This window comes from Xyrauchen texanus, chromosome 17 (genome assembly GCF_025860055.1).
Source record: "Xyrauchen texanus isolate HMW12.3.18 chromosome 17, RBS_HiC_50CHRs, whole genome shotgun sequence".
In the NCBI taxonomy this organism is placed as follows: domain Eukaryota; kingdom Metazoa; phylum Chordata; class Actinopteri; order Cypriniformes; family Catostomidae; genus Xyrauchen; species Xyrauchen texanus.
The window spans coordinates 34,841,814-34,861,266 of record NC_068292.1 but is presented as its reverse complement, the minus strand read 5'-3'; the positions used below and the strand labels follow the sequence as shown (position 1 = coordinate 34,861,266).

The 19,453-nt window shown below is 37.4% G+C and overlaps 1 protein-coding gene across 2 annotated transcripts in view; it reads left to right on the top strand.

Moving 5' to 3' along the window:
* Positions 1-19,453, top strand: part of LOC127658404 (R-spondin-2-like) — a 94,063-nt gene that overhangs the window by 63,823 nt on the left and 10,787 nt on the right. The window lies entirely within an intron of this gene.

Sequence of the window (19,453 nt, the reverse complement as noted above, 5' to 3'; positions counted from 1 at the left end):
TATTTTTCCATGCTCACTTTAGCCAGCTCGCCACACTAATTTTTTTCTTGAGAGCATATGTGTTCTCTCACTTTTTCTCCCCTCTTCCCAGTGGAATACCTTAAAGAATGAAGTGCAGGTTTCCTCAATGGTACTCTCTGTTTCCTGAGTTATTTGTAGTAGGTGCTACATGTATGCACTTAAATGTGAAGTCAAATCAGGAGGAAAATATTTTTTGAGTAAACACAGTCAAGGAAACCTGTTTTATAAAGTGTTTAGTTTAATAAAGATGGTCCAAGTTTACTCATGGATATAATTGCCTCATTCAGAGGGCTTATCAGTGAAAACTCTCGATAATAATTAATTTAGACGTTTAGAGTTTTTTAAGCTGCTCACCTGAATGTACTTAAATCTTTTACGGGCGTTGACTTATGATAATGTCACACACCAAGTGCCCATGCAGTTTCAATTAAGGTCAGTAAAGGACAACGCATTCAGTATCTCAAGTACATTTTTCTCTATGTACTCTATAGAGCTCAGAATGTATTTTTGACGGATTATGGCAAGGTTATTTGTCATTCAGAAACCCAGGAACCCAAGGCAATAAGAAGCTAAACTTATTCATATTCCATTATTTATTTAGTTTCCTCAGTCTCACATTATTTCAGAATTTCCATAATGTTCAGTTTGCTTCAAGTATCAGGTTACAGCTACTGAATATTACTCCATGAGCCATTTTTGAGACAAGCATCGATAAGAATAAAAATCCATTCATCTTCATTTAAATCAAAGAATGTTTAACCAACACAACAGATACTCCCTGGCTTACCCTTTTAGTTGAAAGAAATAAAAAATAGACTGTTTGTTCTGCTTTTGAATGTACATATGAGCTATGAGCTATTTTAAAGAAATGCTGATTGAGTGAATACATTATATACACATGCACATGCCATTCTGCTCTTTTTTTCTTTCAATGGTTTTAAGGTAGGGAGGGTTTTCAAGGTTGGAAACCTTGGTTTTCGGGCACTTCCTCCTTTTCTACTATACGTTGGTCTCTCCACAGGAATTTTCCCTCCCTTATTTAGCTCCTCCTGACAAAGTATTTTATTGCCTTCTTTAGTTAAACACTGGAATTGTGATGTATTCTTATGGGACTCAATTATCTCATATGAGGTCATTGATTAGGAGTCATTTTTTAAATCTTAATTGAACGTGCAGTGGAGTTTTTCCTTCGTACATTTGCTAGTCTTTAGTAACCACTTTTCTACAGAGCTAATATAAAGCTCTTCCATGGTGATATGGTCAATATGAGTCACCAAAAGAGTGTATGTAAATTTTATGTGGAATCTATGGTCAGATCTGCCCAGTTCTACCACTTTGAGGAATACTTACTTTATATAGCAACATACAAAGAACAATTTACACAATTGCCATATTGTTAGAATTTCCACTCTCAGTATATCCTTGAATATTCTCTGATGTCTTCTCAAATGCTCAAGAAAGCAGAGCAATCTATCTAATGCTATCTAATACGACAGCTTTGTTCTGCAATATAACAAATTACTTTGTGAGACATAAATAGGATTACAGCCAGACTATAAACATGTACGCATGTGTAAGTTTATGTATGCCCTGCTGCCAAGCAAATTGCTCTACATAAGAGAAATTAGGTAAAAGGTAACTGCGGGAGAGCATGCTGGAATACAATCCCTGTTCGAATAACGCAAATAATATCAAACACTAGACACCCGCCTGTGGAAAAGGTATAAGATTACATAACCGCAGACCTTGCAGATTGCTATGGATTAGACAGGGACAGGAAATACGAGAAGGTAAATAATGTCAAATGGGGGGAAAAATACGTCTACATGTGAAAGTATTTTTGGCATTGTTTACCTGATCATCCAGCTTCCATTTGGCTTAAATGTCACTGGACATCATTTGCAGACCTCATGCCCCAGCTTGAACTTGTTGCACATTTGACTTAAGAAACTATGAAAACATCTGGACACCAGTCGTTCAAACAATACACATTCATCAGTGCAACAATGAGTAGTATGCCTTTTTTTCTGATAAATTCTATATTTGCAGTTTCAATAGAATGAGGGTTTAAATTGTTCAAAAGTTGTAGCTCACAATGGCCAACTAGTTGAATATCTATATTTTTCATATATATGTGTGGGGGGAACCAACAGTCTGCATAGGGCACCAACTCCCTAGGGGGGCACCACCTCACCCTAAGGGGGAACCAGAAACTTCACCGGCTTCCTTTACTCACATGTTATACGTTATTCAAGGCCCCGCTCGCACTTTCGCATGCACACTTCCCACACATTATAAGCTTCACATTTTTGCCTATTAACCTTTCAAAAATTGTCACCATTCACTTCCAGTGTAGGCCTCACTGTAAACTCAATGTTTGCTTTTTTTTTTTTAAAGAAAAAGACAGACATTTTAAACAATTGCAATCAAATGCTTTCGGTTGAGCTTAACTTGTTTTAGTAATCACGGAATATTCCTTTAAGACCAGTTGGTCGACTATTCATTTAGAGAACCCACCGACAAGTCAGTTTTGAAAATATGTAGTTTTGTGGATCCCTAAGAGCTTTTACTCTAGGATAGCAAATTCAGACTTGGCTTCTCCATATCTGAGCTTTTGTGTTGGTTGCTTGGCCGGAAGGCTAGTCAGCCTCTTTCTGGCAACTTGACGTTACTCCTCAGGGTGGTGTTTAGAGTGGGCTGTAAACACAATTTATTAATAGTCACCTGGCTGCTTGGGAAAATGAAATGCCTGCTGAGCTCCAGCTTGAAACTTAACCGGCCCCTGTCATCAAATCATTGACTGACCGGTCACATTAGAGGAAAGAACAATGTTGAGATAATTCTGCTGTGAAAGTGCTTTGTAGAGTGATATTCCAGCTGGGATTTTCTTATTGGTCAGGAGCACCGAGTTCTGTGGATAACGATATATTTACCTTATTTGCACTACTCTTCCTAAAACTGTTTTGACAGAACCCTGCAAAGAAAAAGAAAAATGCATGTCAGTCTAGGCTGTTTTATGCTGGTTTGGTGCTGGTCTAGCTAGCAAACATTACTTTCTTTCTCCCATTAACAACACAAAAGATGATTTTAGGAAGAATGTTAATCTCAGTCAGCATTCATTTTCATCGCATCTAATGAAAGTGAATGGTGACTGAGACTATCATTCTGCCATACCCATCTTTTTGTGTTCCATGGAACCAGAACGTTTTACTGGTTTGGAACAAAATGAGAGTGAATAATGAATTTTTTTTGTTGAACTATCCCTTTTAAAAATCCATGTTTTGTTGGTGACCAGCATTACTGGTCTTTTCAGCAGGGAGGTTTTTCTCAAAGTTTGTGAGCCCTTAGACTTTTCCGGACCAACAAGCAGCAGGTTAATTCATGTCAATGATGTTAAGAGTTGTGTAAACAACATAGACTGTTATTGCCTCAAATCATCTCCTTAATCCTGTAGTAATTCCCTAATTTTGGATTTGGTGTGACTGAGGTTTAGACACAAACACGGGATTGAGACTTATTGGATCATTTTACTGTTTGTAGCGAAGCGGCTTTCAGATGGGGTATTGGTGCAGGCATAACTGTGTCAGTGCCACCTTTATGTGTACGTAATAATTACATTCTGTTGAAATGGCAAGTTTGATTGCTGTGGCACAATGATACGCAAATGATGACAGTGGGAAACAAAATTCTACTTTCTTAATGATTTTCAGCGGTCTTGGGATTGTATAGCCCCAAGGCTTGTGTGATACAATTGATGTCCCATTTCTGTAACAAGAGAAACATATAGTTTTCCCTATCTGTCCCGAGATCAGTTCCTTATCCTACTTGGGCATTTGTTACCTTAAAAGGATAGTTTACCCAAACATTATCTCATTGATATGCTTGTTGTTCCAAATATGTGTTACTTTCTTTCCTTTGTGGAACTTTTCTTATATGAGAGCATTAGTCACCATTCTCTTTCATTAGCAAAAAAAAAATGCATTGAAAGTAATTGATGACTGAGGCTGTTAATCAGAATGTTAGCGATTGACAAATTCAATCACCATTAATTTTCTTTCTTTTTTTTTTTTTTTTTGCATTACCGGTATAATGAAGTGAATGGCAACTGAGTCTGCCAGTCTGCCTATAACATCAATGTTCAGTGTTCCGCTGAAGAAGAAAAATAGTAATACGGGTTTGGAACAACAAGAGGATGAATTTTCATTTTTGGAATAACTTTAAGAACCATCTACATTAAACCGTTATTTATATGCTTATATCAGCCTTGAGAATAGAGCTTTGACTGCTTTCTAAATATGCCACTTGCCTGTTGAATTATTATTATTTCCATGAACATTCAAATGTATTTTTGAGAATGAAAAGTTTGACTTTCCTTCAGTCACCTATTGGCTCTGATACCTTCGTCAAAATCTCCTGGATATGGATCATGACTTGAGAATGACATTCACTTAACACACCCTTTAAAAGGTGTGGAAAGATCAGAGGCCTCCGGGGCCCCCACACCTGTTCCAGAACTGTTACAGAACTGTAAAACTGTTGGTGCTATTTGCCTCCCATTTGTTTTTAAAGAAGATAGATATACAGTCACCAATGTAAAGCCAGCAGACCTGGATCTGAAGGAGCTCCACCCCCTCCAAATGTTCTGCTTATCAGTCTAGGCTAGTCTGGGAGCCAGATGGAGACTATGGTAAAGTGATGCCCACAGAGAAGTAATTGCTTTTAATCTGTTATCGAGGGAAGCAGGACAACACCACACCAGGGCATGCCCCACTGTGTCACAGAGAAAACAGTGGTGGAGTTAGTTTTAATGTGTACATTGCACAGCACTGGTGTGTTTATGGCTAGTAAGCGGACTGATTCTGAGTCTTGGCAGGGTGACCTTATCCTCCCCCCGTCCTCTGATCATTTTAATTATGCACCACGATCGCATCTGACTCGGGGCCTGTGTTTAGTTTGGAAAACCAAAATCCAAATCCATTTTTGAATGTTTTTTTAGTGTCAAACATTTTTGGCCCAGCTGTCAAGCCAGACAACTAATTAACTTCTTGGTTGTTGTTGTTTGATTTTTTATTTAAATAAAATGGCTACTTCTTTGTCTCGCTAAGTCTAATGTGTAACATTAAATTTTTTCTAAATACACACAATTATAAAACATTTTCACACTCTTTGCATAATTTGATAAAATGACACCCAATTTAAATATTTTGCATTCAAGTAAAATTAACATTTACCTTAAACTATTTTTTCACAATTTGTACTATATTTAATCTCAAGCATGCTCTTCGCTGACACTTTTGTCAACTTGGTTAACAAGTACCCTAACTTTTGGAAAAATATTCATTAGGAGCAAAAATATTTTATGTGGTGGAAATGATGCCACTACTGTGGGACAATAGTTGTCATATTTTTTTTTTTATTCAAACATTAAATATTAAAATGTTTTTTTTTATTTCACTTTTTGTTTAGATAATCATAGTTTTAAACATGTAATCATTTGTATGTTTATATTGGATTTACATAGTTTAATATTTAAATATCGGCTAAACCAATAACATTTTTACATAAACTGGCATTTGAAAAGTACCAAAAATAAATGAAGACATGGTAAAATTCATAAGTTCTACGAAAACCCCTGGGACACGAAATTACCCAAAGTTAAAGCTATACACCCTCTTATGGCTGTCTCTTTCTAACTTGTCCTCCTATGCTGAGCACTGTTCTAGGTTGTGTTTCCAAAACAAATAGCTAACGCCTCTCTTTTGCCACCACTGACTCTTGGATACCATTTGCAGACTGAGAGAGTGGCTGTTTGGACATATTTATTTTATAACTGTCAGGCTGCCTTACCATTCTCACTAAAACTTGGGCCTCTCACCAGAAAAAGTGATCTGCAGATGACGACCCCCCAGCAGATTCTGACTTTGTGTTGAAATTCAGGAATGATAAATGGTGAATTATGACTGGGTAATATTGCAGGCTGTCATTGGATAGAAGCACCGGCCGGCAGGAGAACGGTGTACACAGCTTTCCCAGGGCAAGTGGAGCTCATTAATTGGCTGTTGTGTTGGGTGATTATCTGTGCCTTGCGCTCAGGTCTGTTGTGACTGGTGTGCCAATGGACTAATCTTTCTTTAATTAGGTGACTCCGCAGGACTGCCACGGGAGCAGGGGGCCACTGTCTCGCAGCCAACACGCCTTTCTGCAGTCACACACATACGATCTCCCCCTACATCAACTTGAACCCTTTTGGTCAACTTCTAGATTCTATATTATAGACTTTCACTCGCTTGTTTCACAATGTTCCTCAGTTGTAGGTCGCTTTGCATAAAAGCTTCTGCCAAATGTAAATGTCCACTTAAAACCCTGAGTCCTGGCCAGAAAGGAAGCATCTGTGATCAGACACCTGACCTGAGGTCAACAGTATATGGTGTTAGACAATATTATTGATCCTTAATTCGTATTGAATTATTCATAAGTTATTGAGGTTGAGTCAGGTTTGGGAGTTTAAGGATACTCTTATTGTCAAGGACTGTCTCAGATCTAAAAACAGAATAAGTAAAAGTGGATTGAGTTTTGCAGCCTTCAAGTGGAGTCGGAAATATATGAGTTCCAAGCACATGAATGACCAAGTTAAGTCTTACCAGTAGGAAACTCTAGATCAAGGGTTCTTAGCGGGGGTGTTAACGTATGTCAGGGGACGTTTACTATACATAATAATCAAATCTATCCTCAAGTTCCTCTTTGCATTAAAACATTTATCTAGACTTGGAGTATATCAGTTGGCTCTATCAAACCATATAACTTGTTTACTTTTTTATAGATGTTATAGATAACCTTTCTGTTGTTGATACTAGAAAATTTACATCTACATCCAACTCAAAATCAACGCTGTAATGTACAATGAGCATTTCAGTGGGAAAAAATATGTAAAATTTTGGTCTTTTCACTTATTTTTGAAATTATAAACAATATCACTTTTATTATTAGTTTCTGTCTTCACATTTTCATTTGATAGACCCCAGATATAGCCCTCCATCTGCTTGAATTCAAGAAAGGCAAGGTTTGGTCTCACATTCATGATGCGTAAACCTGCTGAATTTATTAACAAAACTTTAAAATTATGCAATTCATCGAAGTTGCTTAGAGCAAATTAAGCACATAACACAAATATTGAGTTTTGTATTTTATGTTTTTTTTTTTTTTGGTACAACAAAGTCTCTGCTTTCAAGAAGAGGGGCATTCAAAAAAAAAAAAAGGTTGAGAACCTCTTCTCTAGATGAAGCAATGATTTAGTCAAATTATTTACATTACGGCCATTTATTTCAGTAATATAATTTTTATGCATACAAAATGCATGTCCAACGTAGACGTAGGGGCTCCCCAGGTGCACTTGAATGCAGTATTTGATACTTATGTACAGAAACTAAGCTCTAGTCCACTGATTGGAGGTTTGGAATTTTTACCACTAGCTTTCCTAAATGTGCCTAATTGTAGGAAATAAACCTCCTCACTCAAATGGAATACTGTCAGATAAAACTGTCTATTTTAAGTAACCCAAAGTGGATCATAGGTTGGTCACACTACATTTCACACTCCATTTATTCCTATTTAAATGCATCTGAACGCGGGAGGCCAGAAACGCAAGCTCATATGAAGAAATTTTGCACAACGCTGCGTACCAAAGTTCAAGCTTGGTCTTGGTCAAGTTTTATTGTTGCAGAAAAATGAGTAGACAATATATTTGAAATTTTTTAATATAATATTATTTGTTATTTGTGATGTATTATTTACTTACACCAGAAGCCCTCCCATCGTGACATCATATGTCACGGAATTGTTTTTCCGAACAATGCAGCAACCTTGCTAACATTGCTAAAAACATAAGCAGGTGCGTAGCTTGCTTATTTAGCTTACTGTTTAGCTTCTTGTTTGTTCACAGTCTTAACTCCCAAAACTTTTTATTTTATTTTACAGGGCAGCTTTGTCAGTCAAAGCTTTTGTCAGCATGTGCTTCTGCTTACTGAATTTCTCACCTGTTTTACAATATCTTTCACATTATCAGCCTACTTTTTTGAGGTCTCTAAAGAGTTTTGCCCATCCACAGGGAGCGAAACTCATTACCAGTAGTCTCTGGCCCCTCTTTTAAATATGTTTTTATTTTCTTCATAGTTACATTCCTTTTTGGGGGGAGAGGGGAGATTTTGATTAACTCCCCACAAAGTTCCCTGCTCCCTGACCAAAATAAATATGCCCCTGACATTCTACCAGCAAATGTCTACAGAGAACAATACTTGAAACACCCCATGATCCCGCTGTCTTTTATATGGAGAATCCATCGTCATACCACAGGCACGAAACTCAGAGTCCTAAGGAAGAGTTACAGAGGTGAGGGGAAAGCGCCCAGCTCTATTTGACCATGTTCTAAGGGGATGCTTGTGAGTGCTAAGCACCCTCAAATGAACGTTGGAGAACCCTCAGTTGAATATGTAATATAGAATATTGGAAAATGTGCAAGTGTTTTGCCTATTAAGAGCATTGCAATAAAATAAGTGTCAGTGTACTAGGCCTACAATTAGTACAAGCAGTCTTACATCTACTTTGCTATTTGAAATCTTAAGCATGAATATGTTTTAAGTGTTGAGGTAATGCTCCCTCATTTGAGGCCGCATTCAAAATCCGAGAACCACAATTTTATGAAGCCTACCGTACAGTGCGCAAAAAAGAAAGAAAACAGAAACTAAAAGCAGATAAAAGAAAATGCTAGAAATGATTTGTTTTTCCCTAAAAGTCTGTGAATATCTACGTAGATGCTTGTCTTCGAGAGGACGAAGACAAGCATCCTCTAATAGTCTTTTCAGATAAGTGGTCAACAGATATGGGTTTTTCAGTGGTCTATTTATAAACCATAACAATGAATATGTTAATAAAGTCATTAATTCAAAAGTTTTTTATTATTATAACAAAGCAGGAATTTATAAAATACATATCCTTTGGAGTTTTAGAAATTGCTATCATTTATCTTAACATGTGCATTATTAGTAATCATATATATAATTATTATATTAAAATATGTTATAGATATGGGTTTAATGAAAATGTGACTGATCATTTATTTAGCTCTTCCATATGTTGTAGTTGCTACACTTGTAAAACACTTAACATTACAATTAAGACAAGGAAGTTGCTAGGAGATTTTAATTTGTTCAATTTTAAAGGTTAATCTCAGTTTTATACAGCATGCCTATGGAATTCCCATAGACCATTCACTGGAAGTATGACACATATTGCAGTTAAAGTGGCGGGAAAATCCATTCTGACTGGCTGGTGTGCTTTAGTCAATTCTTGTGAAACAGGCGAGCAGGTTTTTTTCAGTTCATCAGATAACAAAGTTTTGTTTAAAAGTTACCAAACTGCTCCAATGAGCACCTCGGAAGAACTAGTCTAAAACCTTGTATTAGATTTGTCAAAGCTTGCCAAGTTTATGCTATTGAATCTAAAGACTAGCTAGTGTTAGAAGCAGATTAAGTGATTACCACTTTGTTGCATCCCCCACCCCACCAGATTTCTTGATCTAGAACTGGGCCTGAGCTCCAAATCTGCATCATACAACCCACCTTAATCAGGAGACACATTGCCCTTTTGTGGAGGACTTTTCTCTAACTTAACATATTGTCCTGTGGTGCTTTATTCGGGCACCCTAAATGTATAGTTTACCAAAGAATTATAATTCTGTCACAATTTACTCACCCTCTTTCTTCATGTTATTCTTATGGCCACATTGTAGTATTGGGCTGCAGTCTTTTGGTGTTAGATGTTTGACTGTGGCCCTTCTGTCTTCCAGACTTCACAATGTAGATGTAGCCTACCGCAAGCCCTTCTACAAGGGCCCCACACATTCTTTTATCTCAATAGGCACTTGCAACAGGCGTACATACGTCACACATGACAGGCCATACACTTCCTCCACACAGCCTTCAATATACATGCATTCATGCATTCCCACACTAATACATACATTCTCACAAACTTAAATTGTGTGTGTATGCTGTGGTTCTGTTTCATGTGCCCACAATATCAGTGGGACACTGGCACAACCCAGACCACCCCCTCTTCAGGGCTAGCTGGGAGCGGGCTATGACTTTCAACATCTGGTGCACAGTTGTACCAAGTCATCCGCTAAAATCTTCTGTCCTCTCTCTTTGCCTCTCTCTCTCTCTCTCTCTCATACACTTTGTCTCTCTCACACACTCTCTCACTCGCACTTTCTCTCTCTCACTCTTACGGGCATTTTTATTGAGACATCACAGCTTGTAATCAGAGCCTCACTATACTGAGGGAAGTTGTGGCTTCTGACCCTCACATGCAGAGGCCTGGACCAATGAAACAGACACCCAGACAAAACAAAGTGTCATTTGCTGCTGGATGTATGGTGTGTGTTCACTTTTTAGGTGTGTGTGAGTCTAAGCTCACATACACAAAGCTTGGAATTACAAGAAAGACTGTGTGGACTTACAATTGCGTAAAAGCACCGAAATAAACTAATTGTTTTGAGTTAATATGTATCCTCTCAGGTTTCCAATCCAAATGTTATAGTTGTTCTTGGTAGGAAACCTACTTTTCTTTAGGGTGAGTTTATGCAGATATTATTAAATGCTATTATTTTGGTGTAATTGCCTTAGAGCAATGAAAGACATCCTTTAGGGTTGTCATTGAAGGTTTTTTCTTTTAGCTGGTTTGTTTGTTCTACCTTTGCCTTTGCGAATCCATCCCACAGTGTTTATACTGTGTAATACTTGGATATAGGACAAATCCCTGTTCCCCTCCAGAAACTGTTGGATCGTTTCCCTGACATGTTCCTAGTTTTCTCCCTGTTGGTGCAGTGTTCAACCTTGATCCTGTTGGGCCTTAAATATGGTTAGCAGCGATAGAAACAACAGTGCTTGCCTAATTTTTTTAGCCTTCTTTGTTCCAGGATTATTTTTCCCAAAAAAGTATTTATACAAACGTTTTAAAGGGATAGTTCACCCAAAAATGAAAATTCTCGTATCTTTTACTCACCCTCGTGCCATCCCAGATGTGTATGACTAATTAAGTTTTTCAGAAGAATATTTTTTAGCTCTGTAGGTCCACACAATGCAAGTTAATGAGTGCCAAAACTGCAATGCTGTAGAAAGCACATAAATGCAGCTAAAAGTAATCTGTATGACTCCAGGGTTTTAATCCATGTCTTTAGAAGTGATGTGATAGGTGTGGGTAAGAAACAGATCAAATTTAAGTCAATGTCTGATACAAATTCTCCTCCCTGCTCAGTAGGTGGCGATATGCATGAAGAATGTGAATCACCAAAAACACCAGTGAAGAAAGTGAAAGTTAAAGTGGAGATTGACTGAGCAGGGAGGAGAATTTATAGTAAAAAAGGACGTAAAGATTGTTATGTTTCTCACCCACACCTATCACATAGCTTCTGAAGACATTGATTTAACCACTTGAGTATTAAAGATTACTTTTATGTTGATTTATGTGATTTTTGGAGCTTTAAAATTTTGGCACCCATTTGCTTGACTTGTATGGTCCGAATGAGCTGAGAAATTCTTCTAAAAATTTCATTTGCGGTCAGCAGATGAAAGAAACACATCTAGGATAACATAAGGGTGAGTAAATGATGAGAGAATTTTAATTTTTGCGTGAACTATTCCTTTAAATAATGTACCAAACCAACCAGCTCTGAGGTGAATTACAACATTACAAACTTTAATTTTAAGAAGAAAAGTAATTGAAAATTTGACCAAAAGACAAAGGTATAAGACTGTGTACTTAGTGTACTGTATATAAAGTTATTGATTTTTGTTTAAAGTTAATGGTTATAGGTATAGAATTAATAAAGTTAAAGTATGTTACAAAATAGTCATACATTTATAAATACTGAAAATAAGTAGTTTGAGATTGCAGTGAGACAGACTTGGTTGAGTCATTCTCAGTGCTTCATGGAAGTGGGTGTCACTGCTAGACTCTTTTGCCATTGTTTGTTTGCTGTGATTCTCTGAATGGTGATGGTTTAGAAGATGTATATCTTCGATTAACAACCTTGGATCTCACTGTAGGTCTCTGTTTAAAGGTTTATAAGTTAATGTTAATAATCGATTCCCTTATGGGAAAAAAATAAATGGGATGTTTTACTTCCAGACTGTTGTTCTCGATATTTGGACCAGCAGGATTACCCACACTGGGGCGTTGTGGGAGTTTGAATAACTTGCTTCCACACTGTTGCAGCTTTGTTGATAAAAAAAAAAACTATGAAAAAAACAAATGAAAAAGTCATTTCAACTCAAAAAACCAAGTGAGTGCTGTAAAAGGACAGCCATTTGCAAAGGCAAAAGACTTTTGCACCAGGCCCCTTAGGACTCGATTCTTAAAACATTAAACACACCCCTTAGCCCCAAAGATTCCAGTATGGAAGAAATGGATCAACTTCTACCTCCTTTTTTTCTGGTCTCGAAAAGATACAAGCACACCATTTAGATAGATAAAATGTCTTTGTAGGGAATTTTATAAATTATAAAATTGAAGGAGAGCACCCGTGACGCCCTTGACGGGAAGCATTTCAAAGACGGCCCCTCCAAAACACTCACACATTGCTTTCTTCAGTTTATCATGTAAGTCTGTCTGATTTGTCACGGCCCTTTTGCCTCATGGGCACTTCCTCTTTTTGTAGAAACCTGCTCAGATTCTCTAGACATGAGGCAGTTTTCCTCCCTGTTCCCCATTGGAGGGGGGATTGAGGGCCTTGTTCTGAAATTAGATATAAGGAACACATCATGCTGCACAATTTCCTCATACATCCTTCAGAATGCCCTGGGGAGAGTGGAGCCAACAGGGCTGTGAAAGGCCATAGAGATGCACATATGGTCCAGACAGGGCTAGGACCGGTACATGGATTAAGCTATAGCCAGCAGGTTTACTTATAATGTGTCCACGTCTCATGTGAGATTATATTAGGAACAGATAAGAATGTATGAATTTAACATGAACCTCTTTTTAAAACCCCAGTGGTGGTGATTGTGCTGATGAAGTTTAAGGCAGACATGGGGACTTGTGACTTGGTGACTTGGACTCGAGTCGACTCGAGTCACTATTTTTATGACTTGTGACTTGACTTGACAAAAAATAAAATACTTGAGACTTGACTCGGACTTGGAAGTTAAAGACTCGGGACTTGACTTGACTTGAGACACGAAGACTTGAATGACTTGAGTGTTAATCACATCATGTTTTCAGTTTGAATATAAAATATATAAATTATTTTAAAAAATAAAGTTGATCCAGCTGGAGCGCAGGCTGAGAATAGTTTTGTCATGACTGGATCATGACACTATAGGCTATCATCAGCCATGCCCTCTCGTACCTTACGCACACCACGCCCACTTAGATCAGATAACACATCAACATGTCAGCCGGAGGGGTAACGTTACCGAGGGTCATCGCTTTTGGCTTCAAAAATTATTATCAAGATGGCAAAAGACGAACAGCGCTTTGCAAGACATGCAACGTTAAGATCGCGGACAGCCAGACGACAACCTCCAATTTCGTCCGCCATTTGAAGAGCCATTCTGCCCAGTAAGTGCTTGTCAATTTGTTAATTTTATCTGGTTAGTTGGTAGTTAGCTAATGTAATAATAGCAGGGTTCCCACGGGTCCTTGAAATCCTTGAAAGTTTGTGAATCTGAAAAATAAAATTCAAGGCCCTGGAAAGTTCTTGAAAATAAACATACATAGATACAGGTCCTTGAAAGTGCTTGAATTTATTTTGTGCAATAAGTTTTCTGGAAAAAAAAATCTGTCCATTAATTTTTTATTTCGCCAACACTTCGTGGCTTATGCTGCATACTAGCCTGCTTGATTTACGTTAGTTACGCGCATTTACGTTAAGTGTTTCCCGCGCGAGGTACTTTGTTTTGTACGTTGCCTTGACGTTCACGCGCGCTGGTACCTCAACGTTTCCCACTCACAGACATTGCAAAAATAGGCTTATGGATATACTCTGTGTAAGTGAGTGTGGGTGTGGGAGTGTGAGAGTGAGTGTGGGTGTGGGAGTGTGGGAGAGAGAGTGTGTGTGAGTGTGGGTGTGGGAGAGAGAGTGTGTGTGTGAGAGAGAGTGTGTGAGAGAGAGTGTGTGTGTGTGTGTGTGAGAGAGAGAGTGTGTGTGAGAGAGAGAGGAGAAATGTAACAAAGTTTAATGTATGTAACTGTGTTTGAGAGAGAGAGAGGGAGGTGTTCAGAGAGGAGTCTGTTGGATGTTAAGCTGTTATTTGTTTTATGGACTCAATGTTGAAAATTTAAAACATTTCAAACACTGTTGGCAGAAGTGAAAAATAAATAATTTTATGAAGTTACAATTTTGTTTGATTCCATGATGTATTTTACTGAACATGAGTATTGTAATTTACTGACAGTTACTTATATCTTGTCTTTTCACTTTATTATGATCAGATTCTGCAGGTAAACTTGACTGCAGGTAAAATAAGGTGACTTGACTTGGACTTGACTTGACATAGCCTGTGACTTGACTTGACTTGACTTGCCCAAGAAAAAAATACTTGGGACTTACTTGAGACTTGAAGGTTAAGACTTGAGACTTACTTGAGACTTGCACATGTGTGACTTGGTCCCATCTCTGGTTTAAGGGCAAGTTTAACATTCTAAAAAAATAAAAACATGCGTGGTGTCTATGTGGACCACAACAGCCATGATTGGTCCACTTTGTAATCAGGGATGATTAACCCTGTGAAGCCTGATATATGAAATAATTGTTTTTAATAAAATCTCTTTTTCCTGTCCTTTTGACAAAATTTGTAATCTTCCTGATAATATTTTGATTGTCCTGTTTCTTTTTCTACCTATATTAAAGGATGTAGGGCATATAATATACATTCATATTTTACATTTTCTCAATATAGTTAACGCTTATACATTTTTTTTTATTATTATAACAAAGTCTATGTAGTCTTTCAAGAGGAAAGATTTTTTTTTTTTTATAAATATAACACTTTGTAAAGTTTCTGTCAGATACATTTCTCTCAGATACATGACAGAAATGGTATATTTAACCTGTAAAGCATAATGTATCAAATTGATACACATCATTTCAACAGTAATTTATTAACGTAAACATAGTGCTTTGAAACAATGATAGGCTAATGTTATAAAGCTAAATATTTTTGTTAAACAATTTCAGTATTTTCAGTATAATTTTTATAATGTTACATTGAACTTTTAAAATAAGATGTCATTTATCCCAACATAGAGTCACTTTTCACGAAAGTCCACCGCCATTTATTTGAAACCTTAAAAACAATTCCACAAATAACCACTAGAAGGTGCCATAAACAAATGAATCTTACATACCATAGGTTGTTTGGCTCATTTGCTTGATCAGACTGTGAAACAGGAGCCCTCAAACACTGTGTATCATATATGATACACATTGCGTCATAGGGTTAAAAAGATATCTGTGGTAGCTTCACATTTACTCCAAGATTATTTTTGGATCTGTGCATCATATTACTTTGTATTTGGTCTCATTTTAATCTAGAGCATCTGCTGTTTTTATATTCTATTTCAGTTTCATTAACTTACAAGTGAAACGCAACAAATACATTTGCATATACTCTATGTATATTTAAGTTGTGAGTGAAACAATATTCTTGTTGTAATGTTGAAATTGTGAAGAAAATGTGTGCTCAGTGATGTCACACAATGGCAGTTTATGGTAACCATATCTTCCATATCTTCAAGCTTCAAAAGGACACAAAAGTATAATTCAGAAGTCTAATAAATTATTCCTTGAGACTCGTGATCATTAAGAAAGCATACTATGAGCTGAGAAACAAAATGAAATCGAATGTATTGTTTAGTGAAATTGTTGACCGACCGTTACTCTCCTCTGCGTGTTCATGATGAGACCGCACGAGAGAAACAATTCACGCAGCCCCCTCATGACATGGGGCGTTCAAGAGAAAATGCATTTGAACGGCACATGTCACGAGCGGGAGGCTGTGTGATACCGCAGCTCTTGTGCAAGGTGTGCCAAAATATAAATGTATTATAATTTAAGCAAGTTAAGAGCAAGTATACAGTATATGCTTGATTTATTTTCTCTCTGCATGTGTATAACAAATAATATGAACCTAAATCTCAACATATTCACATACTTTGATGAAATGTAGTAAATATGTTTGAACCCATGAATTAAGTTGCTTTTGTTTATTTGTGTTTATTCTGTATAATATAATTAGAAATGAAGGCATTGTCTCTCAATACATTAGCATTTTGGCTGTACAGCTACTCGTAGAACTACGCAGACACAACACAGAACTATGAATGCAACTAGCAGCATATTCAACCGCATAGAGGCAGCATAGGTTCAACGCAAAATTATCAATCGGCCTACAGCCCTTTCTAATCCCAATTCTTCCACACCACAATGGAAAAAGTAGCCGTAATCCTACAAAGAGCCAGGATTGGTCGTGAACAGCACGGTTCCACAACGAGAAACGTTCGGCCAGATGGTTCGAAAAGTGGTCTTTTCCTACCTTTCCTTAAAGAGGGGCACATCACGGTGTAAAATAGTGCTACCCCTGTATCCATATGTTCATGACACAATCTAAGGCCTGGCCCTTGTATAGGGGAGCTACGCTGTTCTCCTTTGCAGAGGCAAACATACACACACACACACATACAGACCATACTTCCCATCACCCACTCCACCACTTGAAGGAAATTCAGCTTCAGGAGTGAAATGGAAAACAAATGTTTCTTCAAATAGTTAGTGTAATTGTAGTGTGACGAGGTCACATCCTTGGCAAAGCTGTTAATTTTCTTTTACTTCTTTTTTGTTTCAAATAAGGACAAACATGAAAATTAGCTTTTAAACTTACTGTAATTGTGCAGCTGAACAGTGCACAAAGCAAAGGAAAGATGAATTCCAGGGAGGAAATATTTTCCCTAGAAACATTTTGTTGATTTGTAGGTCAGTGAAGACAGAAGCCTTAAGCTCATTCTATCAACTGCCAGAATGATAGTCAGAATGATAGTCAGAATGATAGTCTTAACCGCCAGTAGTATATCATTTCTCCTTTCTATCACTACAGAACAGATGTTTATTTAAACCTGACAGATCAAAGCACAGCTATCTTGTAAAGATTAAAAATGCTTTATCGACTTCAGAATAAGTGAATACTTTTACCTGAGCTTGTGTTTGATTCACTATTATTTGCCTTATCAAAAATAACGCAATTGTCAAGTTGTGACATATGACAAAAATTATGATTGTGTGGTATTCCCTTGATCTTTTTATCGTCCTGCTCCCGCTTTCTCAGTAATGCTTGGTAATAGTGTGAATGCTGGTAAAATAGCGCAGAACTCTCTTTGATAAAGTGGTGTAAGCTTTTTATGTCTCTCGTCAGAAAGGTAATATAACATTTAGACAGTAATTAAATAAAACTAAAGCTAATTATGCCTCATTTTCTGAGGGACACAAAACTAGGGCCCTATATACTTATGCCCAGATGTGAGGGTGAGTCAGGCGGTGAGATACCAGACCGCAGAAGTTGTTTTGCAGCCCTCTCTTTAGGCTTGCAGTGGCAGGCATATCAGCTTCTGTCTATGGTAGTCATCGAGGGCAGCTTGCATTGCTTTTGCAAATCTTTGGGCTCAGGATTGATCAGAGTATGCTTAATGTTTTGTGGTGGACATCACTAAAGTATGCTGGTGATTGATTGATTGATGTCTGAAAAGATGTCTCCATATCCCAAACCCATGACCTTCTTTCCACCACAGAACACAAAGAAGATGTTAGGTAGAATGTTAGACACTGACAGCCTCAGTAAACGTGAATGGTGGCTTTTTGAGTTTGATGGTAGAAAGAAAGCTATGGTTTGGAACAACATGAGAGTGAGTAAATAATGGGGGGGGAATCATTTTTGGGTGAACTATCTCATAAAAGGATATCCAGAGCTGAACTGTAACAGTCTGACTCTGAACACATTACCTTAAATGCAAAAAAAACACGCAATATTAGCAATCAGATTAATCAGTGTGTCAGTCATGCATGTGTTTGTGCTTAAGACAATGATCTGATTATAGGGCTTTTCACTTTGACATATCACAGAGATCTTCAAAGAACATGTGGGAGACTATCCTGCTCCTTAATCTTTCTACACTTCCCTTCAACATTGCACAGAATTAGGAAAATAACGACCCAACTAATCTCAACATTAGTTTTTTAGCTGGAATGCATGTGTTTCACATAATACCATCTGATAGTAAGCAGAGCTTCAGAGGGAGAGACTGCGAAAGAGAGAGGGAGAGAAGAAGGTATGATCCAGAGTAATCTTGTTAGGCTAAGAGACTGTGCAGAGAAGCTTCTTGTCAGCTGGTTGGCAAGATGGACTTCTTCTTATAAAGGATTGTGTTCTCAGGGTGAGAGTATTTTGCTTGTTCTCCAGTATTGCTGGCCACCATCTCTCCCTCTCTCTGTATCTGTATTTGTTTCTCTCTCCCACATTTATGAATAATTTAACAAAAATGATTTATGTTTTGAAACTTGTTCTTTTATGACTAAATGACTACTGGTCCAACAACCATGTCTCATCCATAACCATGTAGTTTATATAATTACAGTATACAGTATATATTCATCAATACACAGATGAACATTTTATGCTATTGCATCACGTCTAGGAATGTAACAACCATTAAACCTGGGTGGGGGACATGTCCCCCTCACATTTATAAATAACTAAATTAAATAATTATTTCATTGTAATACCTTTATTTTGCATAATTTAGTGCGATGGAATAAGGCGCAGTCGTTTGCCTAAAACGAAGCCTTTAAGACCCAGCAGAAGCCACGGCCAGATGGTTGCTTCGGAAGTGGGTGGAACAAACTCAAAAACGGTAATCCCATTGGCTAGCGCTCACATGTGAAAGTCCCCGTTTGGACTCAGTAAATCAGTTTGGGTGATCGCAGACAACATGATTAATATTAATGAGCCCATTAGCCTGCCAGGTGTGTAACAGACACTGAGTTGACATCTACACAAGATACGAAATAAGAAAGAAAGAAAGAAAGAGAGAGAGAGAGAGAGAGAGAGAGAGAGAGAGAAAGAAAGAAAGAAAGAAAGAAAGAAAGAAAGAAAGAAAGAAAGAAAGAAAGAAAGAAAGAAAGAAAGAAAAAAAATCACTGACCAAGCCAGAAGTGTAGACAGAGAGGTGACACAAGCTTCTGAAATTGTTCAGGTAAGATCATATTTGACAATGACATTAAGGAATATGTTTTTATTCTCTGGTTTTAGCTGACTGGACAAATGTTTGACAGCAGTCATTAAATTATAAGATAATTATTTTGTTTAATATGAAAATTTTCATTCATATT